This window comes from Taudactylus pleione, unplaced genomic scaffold, assembly GCF_031769625.1.
Source record: "Taudactylus pleione unplaced genomic scaffold, aTauple2 ptg000177l, whole genome shotgun sequence".
NCBI lineage: Eukaryota > Metazoa > Chordata > Amphibia > Anura > Myobatrachidae > Taudactylus > Taudactylus pleione.
The window spans coordinates 478,770-491,182 of record NW_028284579.1 but is presented as its reverse complement, the minus strand read 5'-3'; the positions used below and the strand labels follow the sequence as shown (position 1 = coordinate 491,182).

At 33.4% G+C, this 12,413-nt stretch overlaps 12 non-coding genes across 12 annotated transcripts; all 12 read left to right on the top strand.

Annotated features, from left to right (window-relative positions):
* Positions 1-484: 484 nt before the first annotated feature.
* TRNAL-CAG (transfer RNA leucine (anticodon CAG)) lies at positions 485-567 on the top strand. Its single transcript has one exon. It is a non-coding gene; the product is annotated as a tRNA-Leu (tRNA).
* Positions 568-1,494: 927 nt separating this feature from the next.
* Positions 1,495-1,577, top strand: TRNAL-CAG (transfer RNA leucine (anticodon CAG)). Its single transcript has one exon. It is a non-coding gene; the product is annotated as a tRNA-Leu (tRNA).
* A 928-nt stretch (positions 1,578-2,505) lies between these two features.
* On the top strand, positions 2,506-2,588 carry TRNAL-CAG (transfer RNA leucine (anticodon CAG)). Its single transcript has one exon. It is a non-coding gene; the product is annotated as a tRNA-Leu (tRNA).
* A 928-nt stretch (positions 2,589-3,516) lies between these two features.
* Positions 3,517-3,599, top strand: TRNAL-CAG (transfer RNA leucine (anticodon CAG)). Its single transcript has one exon. It is a non-coding gene; the product is annotated as a tRNA-Leu (tRNA).
* Positions 3,600-4,527: 928 nt separating this feature from the next.
* Positions 4,528-4,610, top strand: TRNAL-CAG (transfer RNA leucine (anticodon CAG)). Its single transcript has one exon. It is a non-coding gene; the product is annotated as a tRNA-Leu (tRNA).
* A 928-nt stretch (positions 4,611-5,538) lies between these two features.
* TRNAL-CAG (transfer RNA leucine (anticodon CAG)) lies at positions 5,539-5,621 on the top strand. The gene has a single exon. It is a non-coding gene; the product is annotated as a tRNA-Leu (tRNA).
* Positions 5,622-6,549: 928 nt separating this feature from the next.
* TRNAL-CAG (transfer RNA leucine (anticodon CAG)) lies at positions 6,550-6,632 on the top strand. The gene has a single exon. It is a non-coding gene; the product is annotated as a tRNA-Leu (tRNA).
* A 928-nt stretch (positions 6,633-7,560) lies between these two features.
* Positions 7,561-7,643, top strand: TRNAL-CAG (transfer RNA leucine (anticodon CAG)). The gene has a single exon. It is a non-coding gene; the product is annotated as a tRNA-Leu (tRNA).
* A 928-nt stretch (positions 7,644-8,571) lies between these two features.
* On the top strand, positions 8,572-8,654 carry TRNAL-CAG (transfer RNA leucine (anticodon CAG)). Its single transcript has one exon. It is a non-coding gene; the product is annotated as a tRNA-Leu (tRNA).
* Positions 8,655-9,582: 928 nt separating this feature from the next.
* TRNAL-CAG (transfer RNA leucine (anticodon CAG)) lies at positions 9,583-9,665 on the top strand. Its single transcript has one exon. It is a non-coding gene; the product is annotated as a tRNA-Leu (tRNA).
* A 928-nt stretch (positions 9,666-10,593) lies between these two features.
* TRNAL-CAG (transfer RNA leucine (anticodon CAG)) lies at positions 10,594-10,676 on the top strand. The gene has a single exon. It is a non-coding gene; the product is annotated as a tRNA-Leu (tRNA).
* A 928-nt stretch (positions 10,677-11,604) lies between these two features.
* Positions 11,605-11,687, top strand: TRNAL-CAG (transfer RNA leucine (anticodon CAG)). The gene has a single exon. It is a non-coding gene; the product is annotated as a tRNA-Leu (tRNA).
* Positions 11,688-12,413: the final 726 nt, after the last annotated feature.

Genomic DNA, 12,413 nt, shown 5'->3' with positions numbered 1-12,413 from the left:
CTCAAATATTTGGAAAATCCTAAACTATAGGTAATTCCGTGTTAATGTTATTTTTACAATATCTTTTTGATTTATCCAACTTTAAGCATCTTTGAAAAATAATTGAAAAAGCAATGTATTACTAATATTTGAATCAATAGTTTCAACAGCAGCATGGACATTGCACCTTTGAAAAAGTAATTTGTGAAGAGAAATACTTAAGATATTCACTGCAAATCTGTTTCACAAACCACTTTGAAGAATAATCAACCTTCCATTATTTCTGCTTTATACCTAAACTATAGGTAATTCCGTGTTAATGTTATTTTTACAATATCTTTTTGATTTATCCAACCTTAAGCATCTTTGAAAAATAATTGAAAAAGCAATGTAGTGCTAATATTTGAATCAATAGTTTCAACAGCAGCATGGACATTGCACCTTTGAAAAAGTAGTTTTGGTTAATTAGTTTTATCCAATTTTTATGAACCTTAGTATTTTATGTGTCAGGATGGCCGAGCGGTCTAAGGCGCTGCGTTCAGGTCGCAGTCTCCTCTGGAGGCGTGGGTTCAAATCCCACTTCTGACAGTGTTCTTCCTTTTCTTCTTTGTTCTACAATGTCTCTTCCTTGTTGCTTGTGAAGAGAAATACTTAAGATATTCACTGCAAATCTGTTTCACAAACCACTTTGAAGAATAATCAACCTTCCATTATTTCTGCTTTATATCAATCAAAGAAAATGTTGCAATCTTCCCTAAAAATATGGACTTAAATACTACTTCAGACATCAATATTATATGTATTTTTTTCTTTGGTCAACATTTTTTCATATACTGAGTTTGCAAAATAAAATATCCCCAACTTCTGAATCAGGGCTCCATATCTCAGGAGTAAGAACACTGCTCTTTTAAGCCAGTGGTGTTGAACACAAACCCTACTTGTACACTCCTTCATAGCATCCAATCAAGGCCATAAGCCAATATCATTAGCCAGTTCTTGGAAAGTTCATAAATGTCTTTTCTATGGTGAGTGAAAATCCACAAGACAACAAATTCTAGACACTTGGAATCCAATCCTGAATAGAGCAAAAAAAATAATTACCGCATTTTTCCTTGGCATTCTATGAATTAGAAAAATAGATACTGCACATCCCCTTTTCAATGTATTTTGGAAACTGCCACATTTGGAGTAATGATTTTCTTTCAATGCAGCTCTCAATCAATCAATCCAAAATTCAGGCATTAATTGTAGAGCATGTGAAGATGTTATTTGTATCAAGCATTTTCTCAAATATTTGGAAAATCCTAAACTATAGGTAATTCCGTGTTAATGTTATTTTTACAATATCTTTTTGATTTATCCAACTTTAAGCATCTTTGAAAAATAATTGAAAAAGCAATGTATTACTAATATTTGAATCAATAGTTTCAACAGCAGCATGGACATAGCACCTTTGAAAAAGTAGTTTTGGTTAATTAGTTTTATCCAATTTTTATGAAACTTAGTATTTTATGTGTCAGGATGGCCGAGCGGTCTAAGGCGCTGCGTTCAGGTCGCAGTCTCCTCTGGAGGCGTGGGTTCAAATCCCACTTCTGACAGTGTTCTTCCTTTTCTTCTTTGTTCTACAATGTCTCTTCCTTGTTGCTTGTGAAGAGAAATACTTAAGATATTCACTGCAAATCTGTTTCACAAACCACTTTGAAGAATAATCAACCTTCCATTATTTCTGCTTTATATCAATCAAAGAAAATGTTGCAATCTTTCCTAAAAATATGGACTTAAATACTACTTCAGACATCAATATTATATGTATTTTTTTCTTTGGTCAACATTTTTTCATATACTGAGTTTGCAAAATAAAATATCCCCCAACTTCTGAATCAGGGCTCCATATCTCAGGAGTAAGAACACTGCTCTTTTAAGCCAGTGGTCATGAACACAAACCCTACTTGTACACTCCTTCATAGCATCCAATCAAGGCCATAAGCCAATATCATTAGCCAGTTCTTGGAAAGTTCATAAATGTCTTTTCTATGGTGAGTGAAAATCCACAAGACAACAAATTCTAGACACTTGGAATCCAATCCTGAATAGAGCAAAAAAAATAATTACCGCATTTTTCCTTGGCATTCTATGAATTAGAAAAATAGATACTGCACATCCCCTTTTCAATGTATTTTGGAAACTGCCACATTTGAAGTAATGATTTTCTTTCAATGCAGCTCTCAATCAATCAATACAAAATTCAGGCATTAATTGTAGAGCATGTGAAGATGTTATTTGTGTCAAGCATTTTCTCAAAAATTTGGAAAATCCTAAACTATAGGTAATTCCGTGTTAATGTTATTTTTACAATATCTTTTTGATTTATCCAACCTTAAGCATCTTTGAAAAATAATTGAAAAAGCAATTTATTACTAATATTTGAATCAATAGTTTCAACAGCAGCATGGACATTGCACCTTTGAAAAAGTAATTTTGGTTAATTAGTTTTATCCAATTTTTATGAAACTTAGTTTTTTATGTGTCAGGATGGCCGAGCGGCCTAAGGCGCTGCGTTCAGGTCGCAGTCTCCTCTGGAGGCGTGGGTTCAAATCCCACTTCTGACAGTGTTCTTCCTTTTCTTCTTTGTTCTACAATGTCTCTTCCTTGTTGCTTGTGAAGAGAAATACTTAAGATATTCACTGCAAATCTGTTTCACAAACCACTTTGAAGAATAATCAACCTTCCATTATTTCTGCTTTATATCAATCAAAGAAAATGTTGCAATCTTTCCTAAAAATATGGACTTAAATACTACTTCAGACATCAATATTATATGTATTTTTTTCTTTTGTCAACATTTTTTCATATACTGAGTTTGCAAAATAAAATATCCCCCAACTTCTGAATCAGGGCTCCATATCTCAGGAGTAAGAACACTGCTCTTTTAAGCCAGTGGTGTTGAACACAAACCCTACTTGTACACTCCTTCATAGCATCCAATCAAGGCCATAAGCCAATATCATTAGCCAGTTCTTGGAAAGTTCATAAATGTCTTTTCTATGGTGAGTGAAAATCCACAAGACAACAAATTCTAGACACTTGGAATCCAATCCTGAATAGAGCAAAAAAAATAATTACCGCATTTTTCCTTGGCATTCTATGAATTAGAAAAATAGATACTGCACATCCCCTTTTCAATGTATTTTGGAAACTGCCACATTTGGAGTAATGATTTTCTTTCAATGCAGCTCTCAATCAATCAATCCAAAATTCAGGCATTAATTGTAGAGCATGTGAAGATGTTATTTGTATCAAGCATTTTCTCAAATATTTGGAAAATCCTAAACTATAGGTAATTCCGTGTTAATGTTATTTTTACAATATCTTTTTGATTTATCCAACTTTAAGCATCTTTAAAAAATAATTGAAAAAGCAATGTATTACTAATATTTGAATCAATAGTTTCAACAGCAGCATGGACATTGCACCTTTGAAAAAGTAGTTTTGGTTAATTAGTTTTATCCAATTTTTATGAACCTTAGTATTTTATGTGTCAGGATGGCCGAGCGGTCTAAGGCGCTGCGTTCAGGTCGCAGTCTCCTCTGGAGGCGTGGGTTCAAATCCCACTTCTGACAGTGTTCTTCCTTTTCTTCTTTGTTCTACAATGTCTCTTCCTTGTTGCTTGTGAAGAGAAATACTTAAGATATTCACTGCAAATCTGTTTCACAAACCTCTTTGAAGAATAATCAACCTTCCATTATTTCTGCTTTATATCAATCAAAGAAAATGTTGCAATCTTTCCTAAAAATATGGACTTAAATACTACTTCAGACATCAATATTATATGTATTTTTTTCTTTGGTCAACATTTTTTCATATACTGAGTTTGCAAAATAAAATATCCCCCAACTTCTGAATCAGGGCTCCATATCTCAGGAGTAAGAACACTGCTCTTTTAAGCCAGTGGTCATGAACACAAACCCTACTTGTACACTCCTTCATAGCATCCAATCAAGGCCATAAGCCAATATCATTAGCCAGTTCTTGGAAAGTTCATAAATGTCTTTTCTATGGTGAGTGAAAATCCACAAGACAACAAATTCTAGACACTTGGAATCCAATCCTGAATAGAGCAAAAAAAATAATTACCGCATTTTTCCTTGGCATTCTATGAATTAGAAAAATAGATACTGCACATCCCCTTTTCAATGTATTTTGGAAACTGCCACATTTGAAGTAATGATTTTCTTTCAATGCAGCTCTCAATCAATCAATACAAAATTCAGGCATTAATTGTAGAGCATGTGAAGATGTTATTTGTGTCAAGCATTTTCTCAAATATTTGGAAAATCCTAAACTATAGGTAATTCCGTGTTAATGTTATTTTTACAATATCTTTTTGATTTATCCAACCTTAAGCATCTTTGAAAAATAATTGAAAAAGCAATTTATTACTAATATTTGAATCAATAGTTTCAACAGCAGCATGGACATTGCACCTTTGAAAAAGTAATTTTGGTTAATTAGTTTTATCCAATTTTTATGAAACTTAGTTTTTTATGTGTCAGGATGGCCGAGCGGCCTAAGGCGCTGCGTTCAGGTCGCAGTCTCCTCTGGAGGCGTGGGTTCAAATCCCACTTCTGACAGTGTTCTTCCTTTTCTTCTTTGTTCTACAATGTCTCTTCCTTGTTGCTTGTGAAGAGAAATACTTAAGATATTCACTGCAAATCTGTTTCACAAACCACTTTGAAGAATAATCAACCTTCCATTATTTCTGCTTTATATCAATCAAAGAAAATGTTGCAATCTTTCCTAAAAATATGGACTTAAATACTACTTCAGACATCAATATTATATGTATTTTTTTCTTTTGTCAACATTTTTTCATATACTGAGTTTGCAAAATAAAATATCCCCCAACTTCTGAATCAGGGCTCCATATCTCAGGAGTAAGAACACTGCTCTTTTAAGCCAGTGGTCATGAACACAAACCCTACTTGTACACTCCTTCATAGCATCCAATCAAGGCCATAAGCCAATATCATTAGCCAGTTCTTGGAAAGTTCATAAATGTCTTTTCTATGGTGAGTGAAAATCCACAAGACAACAAATTCTAGACACTTGGAATCCAATCCTGAATAGAGCAAAAAAAATAATTACCGCATTTTTCCTTGGCATTCTATGAATTAGAAAAATAGATACTGCACATCCCCTTTTCAATGTATTTTGGAAACTGCCACATTTGAAGTAATGATTTTCTTTCAATGCAGCTCTCAATCAATCAATACAAAATTCAGGCATTAATTGTAGAGCATGTGAAGATGTTATTTGTGTCAAGCATTTTCTCAAATATTTGGAAAATCCTAAACTATAGGTAATTCCGTGTTAATGTTATTTTTACAATATCTTTTTGATTTATCCAACCTTAAGCATCTTTGAAAAATAATTGAAAAAGCAATTTATTACTAATATTTGAATCAATAGTTTCAACAGCAGCATGTACATTGCACCTTTGAAAAAGTAGTTTTGGTTAATTAGTTTTATCCAATTTTTATGAAACTTAGTATTTTATGTGTCAGGATGGCCGAGCGGCCTAAGGCGCTGCGTTCAGGTCGCAGACTCCTCTGGAGGCGTGGGTTCAAATCCCACTTCTGACAGTGTTCTTCCTTTTCTTCTTTGTTCTACAATGTCTCTTCCTTGTTGCTTGTGAAGAGAAATACTTAAGATATTCACTGCAAATCTGTTTCACAAACCACTTTGAAGAATAATCAACCTTCCATTATTTCTGCTTTATATCAATCAAAGAAAATGTTGCAATCTTCCCTAAAAATATGGACTTAAATACTACTTCAGACATCAATATTATATGTATTTTTTTCTTTGGTCAACATTTTTTCATATACTGAGTTTGCAAAATAAAATATCCCCCAACTTCTGAATCAGGGCTCCATATCTCAGGAGTAAGAACACTGCTCTTTTAAGCCAGTGGTGTTGAACACAAACCCTACTTGTACACTCCTTCATAGCATCCAATCAAGGCCATAAGCCAATATCATTAGCCAGTTCTTGGAAAGTTCATAAATGTCTTTTCTATGGTGAGTGAAAATCCACAAGACAACAAATTCTAGACACTTGGAATCCAATCCTGAATAGAGGAAAAAAAATAATTACCGCATTTTTCCTTGGCATTCTATGAATTAGAAAAATAGATACTGCACATCCCCTTTTCAATGTATTTTGGAAACTGCCACATTTGGAGTAATGATTTTCTTTCAATGCAGCTCTCAATCAATCAATCCAAAATTCAGGCATTAATTGTAGAGCATGTGAAGATGTTATTTGTATCAAGCATTTTCTCAAATATTTGGAAAATCCTAAACTATAGGTAATTCCGTGTTAATGTTATTTTTACAATATCTTTTTGATTTATCCAACTTTAAGCATCTTTAAAAAATAATTGAAAAAGCAATGTATTACTAATATTTGAATCAATAGTTTCAACAGCAGCATGGACATTGCACCTTTGAAAAAGTAGTTTTGGTTAATTAGTTTTATCCAATTTTTATGAAACTTAGTATTTTATGTGTCAGGATGGCCGAGCGGTCTAAGGCGCTGCGTTCAGGTCGCAGTCTCCTCTGGAGGCGTGGGTTCAAATCCCACTTCTGACAGTGTTCTTCCTTTTCTTCTTTGTTCTACAATGTCTCTTCCTTGTTGCTTGTGAAGAGAAATACTTAAGATATTCACTGCAAATCTGTTTCACAAACCACTTTGAAGAATAATCAACCTTCCATTATTTCTGCTTTATATCAATCAAAGAAAATGTTGCAATCTTTCCTAAAAATATGGACTTAAATACTACTTCAGACATCAATATTATATGTATTTTTTTCTTTTGTCAACATTTTTTCATATACTGAGTTTGCAAAATAAAATATCCCCCAACTTCTGAATCAGGGCTCCATATCTCAGGAGTAAGAACACTGCTCTTTTAAGCCAGTGGTCATGAACACAAACCCTACTTGTACACTCCTTCATAGCATCCAATCAAGGCCATAAGCCAATATCATTAGCCAGTTCTTGGAAAGTTCATAAATGTCTTTTCTATGGTGAGTGAAAATCCACAAGACAACAAATTCTAGACACTTGGAATCCAATCCTGAATAGAGCAAAAAAAATAATTACCGCATTTTTCCTTGGCATTCTATGAATTAGAAAAATAGATACTGCACATCCCCTTTTCAATGTATTTTGGAAACTGCCACATTTGGAGTAATGATTTTCTTTCAATGCAGCTCTCAATCAATCAATCCAAAATTCAGGCATTAATTGTAGAGCATGTGAAGATGTTATTTGTATCAAGCATTTTCTCAAATATTTGGAAAATCCTAAACTATAGGTAATTCCGTGTTAATGTTATTTTTACAATATCTTTTTGATTTATCCAACTTTAAGCATCTTTAAAAAATAATTGAAAAAGCAATGTATTACTAATATTTGAATCAATAGTTTCAACAGCAGCATGGACATTGCACCTTTGAAAAAGTAGTTTTGGTTAATTAGTTTTATCCAATTTTTATGAAACTTAGTATTTTATGTGTCAGGATGGCCGAGCGGTCTAAGGCGCTGCGTTCAGGTCGCAGTCTCCTCTGGAGGCGTGGGTTCAAATCCCACTTCTGACAGTGTTCTTCCTTTTCTTCTTTGTTCTACAATGTCTCTTCCTTGTTGCTTGTGAAGAGAAATACTTAAGATATTCACTGCAAATCTGTTTCACAAACCACTTTGAAGAATAATCAACCTTCCATTATTTCTGCTTTATATCAATCAAAGAAAATGTTGCAATCTTTCCTAAAAATATGGACTTAAATACTACTTCAGACATCAATATTATATGTATTTTTTTCTTTGGTCAACATTTTTTCATATACTGAGTTTGCAAAATAAAATATCCCCCAACTTCTGAATCAGGGCTCCATATCTCAGGAGTAAGAACACTGCTCTTTTAAGCCAGTGGTCATGAACACAAACCCTACTTGTACACTCCTTCATAGCATCCAATCAAGGCCATAAGCCAATATCATTAGCCAGTTCTTGGAAAGTTCATAAATGTCTTTTCTATGGTGAGTGAAAATCCACAAGACAACAAATTCTAGACACTTGGAATCCAATCCTGAATAGAGCAAAAAAAATAATTACCGCATTTTTCCTTGGCATTCTATGAATTAGAAAAATAGATACTGCACATCCCCTTTTCAATGTATTTTGGAAACTGCCACATTTGAAGTAATGATTTTCTTTCAATGCAGCTCTCAATCAATCAATACAAAATTCAGGCATTAATTGTAGAGCATGTGAAGATGTTATTTGTGTCAAGCATTTTCTCAAATATTTGGAAAATCCTAAACTATAGGTAATTCCGTGTTAATGTTATTTTTACAATATCTTTTTGATTTATCCAACCTTAAGCATCTTTGAAAAATAATTGAAAAAGCAATTTATTACTAATATTTGAATCAATAGTTTCAACAGCAGCATGGACATTGCACCTTTGAAAAAGTAATTTTGGTTAATTAGTTTTATCCAATTTTTATGAAACTTAGTTTTTTATGTGTCAGGATGGCCGAGCGGCCTAAGGCGCTGCGTTCAGGTCGCAGTCTCCTTTGGAGGCGTGGGTTCAAATCCCACTTCTGACAGTGTTCTTCCCTTTCTTCTTTGTTCTACAATGTCTCTTCCTTGTTGCTTGTGAAGAGAAATACTTAAGATATTCACTGCAAATCTGTTTCACAAACCACTTTGAAGAATAATCAACCTTCCATTATTTCTGCTTTATATCAATCAAAGAAAATGTTGCAATCTTTCCTAAAAATATGGACTTAAATACTACTTCAGACATCAATATTATATGTATTTTTTTCTTTTGTCAACATTTTTTCATATACTGAGTTTGCAAAATAAAATATCCCCCAACTTCTGAATCAGGGCTCCATATCTCAGGAGTAAGAACACTGCTCTTTTAAGCCAGTGGTCATGAACACAAACCCTACTTGTACACTCCTTCATAGCATCCAATCAAGGCCATAAGCCAATATCATTAGCCAGTTCTTGGAAAGTTCATAAATGTCTTTTCTATGGTGAGTGAAAATCCACAAGACAACAAATTCTAGACACTTGGAATCCAATCCTGAATAGAGCAAAAAAAATAATTACCGCATTTTTCCTTGGCATTCTATGAATTAGAAAAATAGATACTGCACATCCCCTTTTCAATGTATTTTGGAAACTGCCACATTTGAAGTAATGATTTTCTTTCAATGCAGCTCTCAATCAATCAATACAAAATTCAAGCATTAATTGTAGAGCATGTGAAGATGTTATTTGTGTCAAGCATTTTCTCAAATATTTGGAAAATCCTAAACTATAGGTAATTCCGTGTTAATGTTATTTTTACAATATCTTTTTGATTTATCCAACCTTAAGCATCTTTGAAAAATAATTGAAAAAGCAATTTATTACTAATATTTGAATCAATAGTTTCAACAGCAGCATGTACATTGCACCTTTGAAAAAGTAGTTTTGGTTAATTAGTTTTATCCAATTTTTATGAAACTTAGTATTTTATGTGTCAGGATGGCCGAGCGGCCTAAGGCGCTGCGTTCAGGTCGCAGTCCCCTCTGGAGGCGTGGGTTCAAATCCCACTTCTGACAGTGTTCTTCCTTTTCTTCTTTGTTCTACAATGTCTCTTCCTTGTTGCTTGTGAAGAGAAATACTTAAGATATTCACTGCAAATCTGTTTCACAAACCACTTTGAAGAATAATCAACCTTCCATTATTTCTGCTTTATATCAATCAAAGAAAATGTTGCAATCTTCCCTAAAAATATGGACTTAAATACTACTTCAGACATCAATATTATATGTATTTTTTTCTTTGGTCAACATTTTTTCATATACTGAGTTTGCAAAATAAAATATCCCCCAACTTCTGAATCAGGGCTCCATATCTCAGGAGTAAGAACACTGCTCTTTTAAGCCAGTGGTGTTGAACACAAACCCTACTTGTACACTCCTTCATAGCATCCAATCAAGGCCATAAGCCAATATCATTAGCCAGTTCTTGGAAAGTTCATAAATGTCTTTTCTATGGTGAGTGAAAATCCACAAGACAACAAATTCTAGACACTTGGAATCCAATCCTGAATAGAGCAAAAAAAATAATTACCGCATTTTTCCTTGGCATTCTATGAATTAGAAAAATAGATACTGCACATCCCCTTTTCAATGTATTTTGGAAACTGCCACATTTGGAGTAATGATTTTCTTTCAATGCAGCTCTCAATCAATCAATCCAAAATTCAGGCATTAATTGTAGAGCATGTGAAGATGTTATTTGTATCAAGCATTTTCTCAAATATTTGGAAAATCCTAAACTATAGGTAATTCCGTGTTAATGTTATTTTTACAATATCTTTTTGATTTATCCAACTTTAAGCATCTTTAAAAAATAATTGAAAAAGCAATGTATTACTAATATTTGAATCAATAGTTTCAACAGCAGCATGGACATTGCACCTTTGAAAAAGTAGTTTTGGTTAATTAGTTTTATCCAATTTTTATGAAACTTAGTATTTTATGTGTCAGGATGGCCGAGCGGTCTAAGGCGCTGCGTTCAGGTCGCAGTCTCCTCTGGAGGCGTGGGTTCAAATCCCACTTCTGACAGTGTTCTTCCTTTTCTTCTTTGTTCTACAATGTCTCTTCCTTGTTGCTTGTGAAGAGAAATACTTAAGATATTCACTGCAAATCTGTTTCACAAACCACTTTGAAGAATAATCAACCTTCCATTATTTCTGCTTTATATCAATCAAAGAAAATGTTGCAATCTTTCCTAAAAATATGGACTTAAATACTACTTCAGACATCAATATTATATGTATTTTTTTCTTTTGTCAACATTTTTTCATATACTGAGTTTGCAAAATAAAATATCCCCCAACTTCTGAATCAGGGCTCCATATCTCAGGAGTAAGAACACTGCTCTTTTAAGCCAGTGGTCATGAACACAAACCCTACTTGTACACTCCTTCATAGCATCCAATCAAGGCCATAAGCCAATATCATTAGCCAGTTCTTGGAAAGTTCATAAATGTCTTTTCTATGGTGAGTGAAAATCCACAAGACAACAAATTCTAGACACTTGGAATCCAATCCTGAATAGAGCAAAAAAAATAATTACCGCATTTTTCCTTGGCATTCTATGAATTAGAAAAATAGATACTGCACATCCCCTTTTCAATGTATTTTGGAAACTGCCACATTTGGAGTAATGATTTTCTTTCAATGCAGCTCTCAATCAATCAATCCAAAATTCAGGCATTAATTGTAGAGCATGTGAAGATGTTATTTGTATCAAGCATTTTCTCAAATATTTGGAAAATCCTAAACTATAGGTAATTCCGTGTTAATGTTATTTTTACAATATCTTTTTGATTTATCCAACTTTAAGCATCTTTAAAAAATAATTGAAAAAGCAATGTATTACTAATATTTGAATCAATAGTTTCAACAGCAGCATGGACATTGCACCTTTGAAAAAGTAGTTTTGGTTAATTAGTTTTATCCAATTTTTATGAAACTTAGTATTTTATGTGTCAGGATGGCCGAGCGGTCTAAGGCGCTGCGTTCAGGTCGCAGTCTCCTCTGGAGGCGTGGGTTCAAATCCCACTTCTGACAGTGTTCTTCCTTTTCTTCTTTGTTCTACAATGTCTCTTCCTTGTTGCTTGTGAAGAGAAATACTTAAGATATTCACTGCAAATCTGTTTCACAAACCACTTTGAAGAATAATCAACCTTCCATTATTTCTGCTTTATATCAATCAAAGAAAATGTTGCAATCTTTCCTAAAAATATGGACTTAAATACTACTTCAGACATCAATATTATATGTATTTTTTTCTTTGGTCAACATTTTTTCATATACTGAGTTTGCAAAATAAAATATCCCCCAACTTCTGAATCAGGGCTCCATATCTCAGGAGTAAGAACACTGCTCTTTTAAGCCAGTGGTCATGAACACAAACCCTACTTGTACACTCCTTCATAGCATCCAATCAAGGCCATAAGCCAATATCATTAGCCAGTTCTTGGAAAGTTCATAAATGTCTTTTCTATGGTGAGTGAAAATCCACAAGACAACAAATTCTAGACACTTGGAATCCAATCCTGAATAGAGCAAAAAAAATAATTACCGCATTTTTCCTTGGCATTCTATGAATTAGAAAAATAGATACTGCACATCCCCTTTTCAATGTATTTTGGAAACTGCCACATTTGAAGTAATGATTTTCTTTCAATGCAGCTCTCAATCAATCAATACAAAATTCAGGCATTAATTGTAGAGCATGTGAAGATGTTATTTGTGTCAAGCATTTTCTCAAATATTTGGAAAATCCTAAACTAT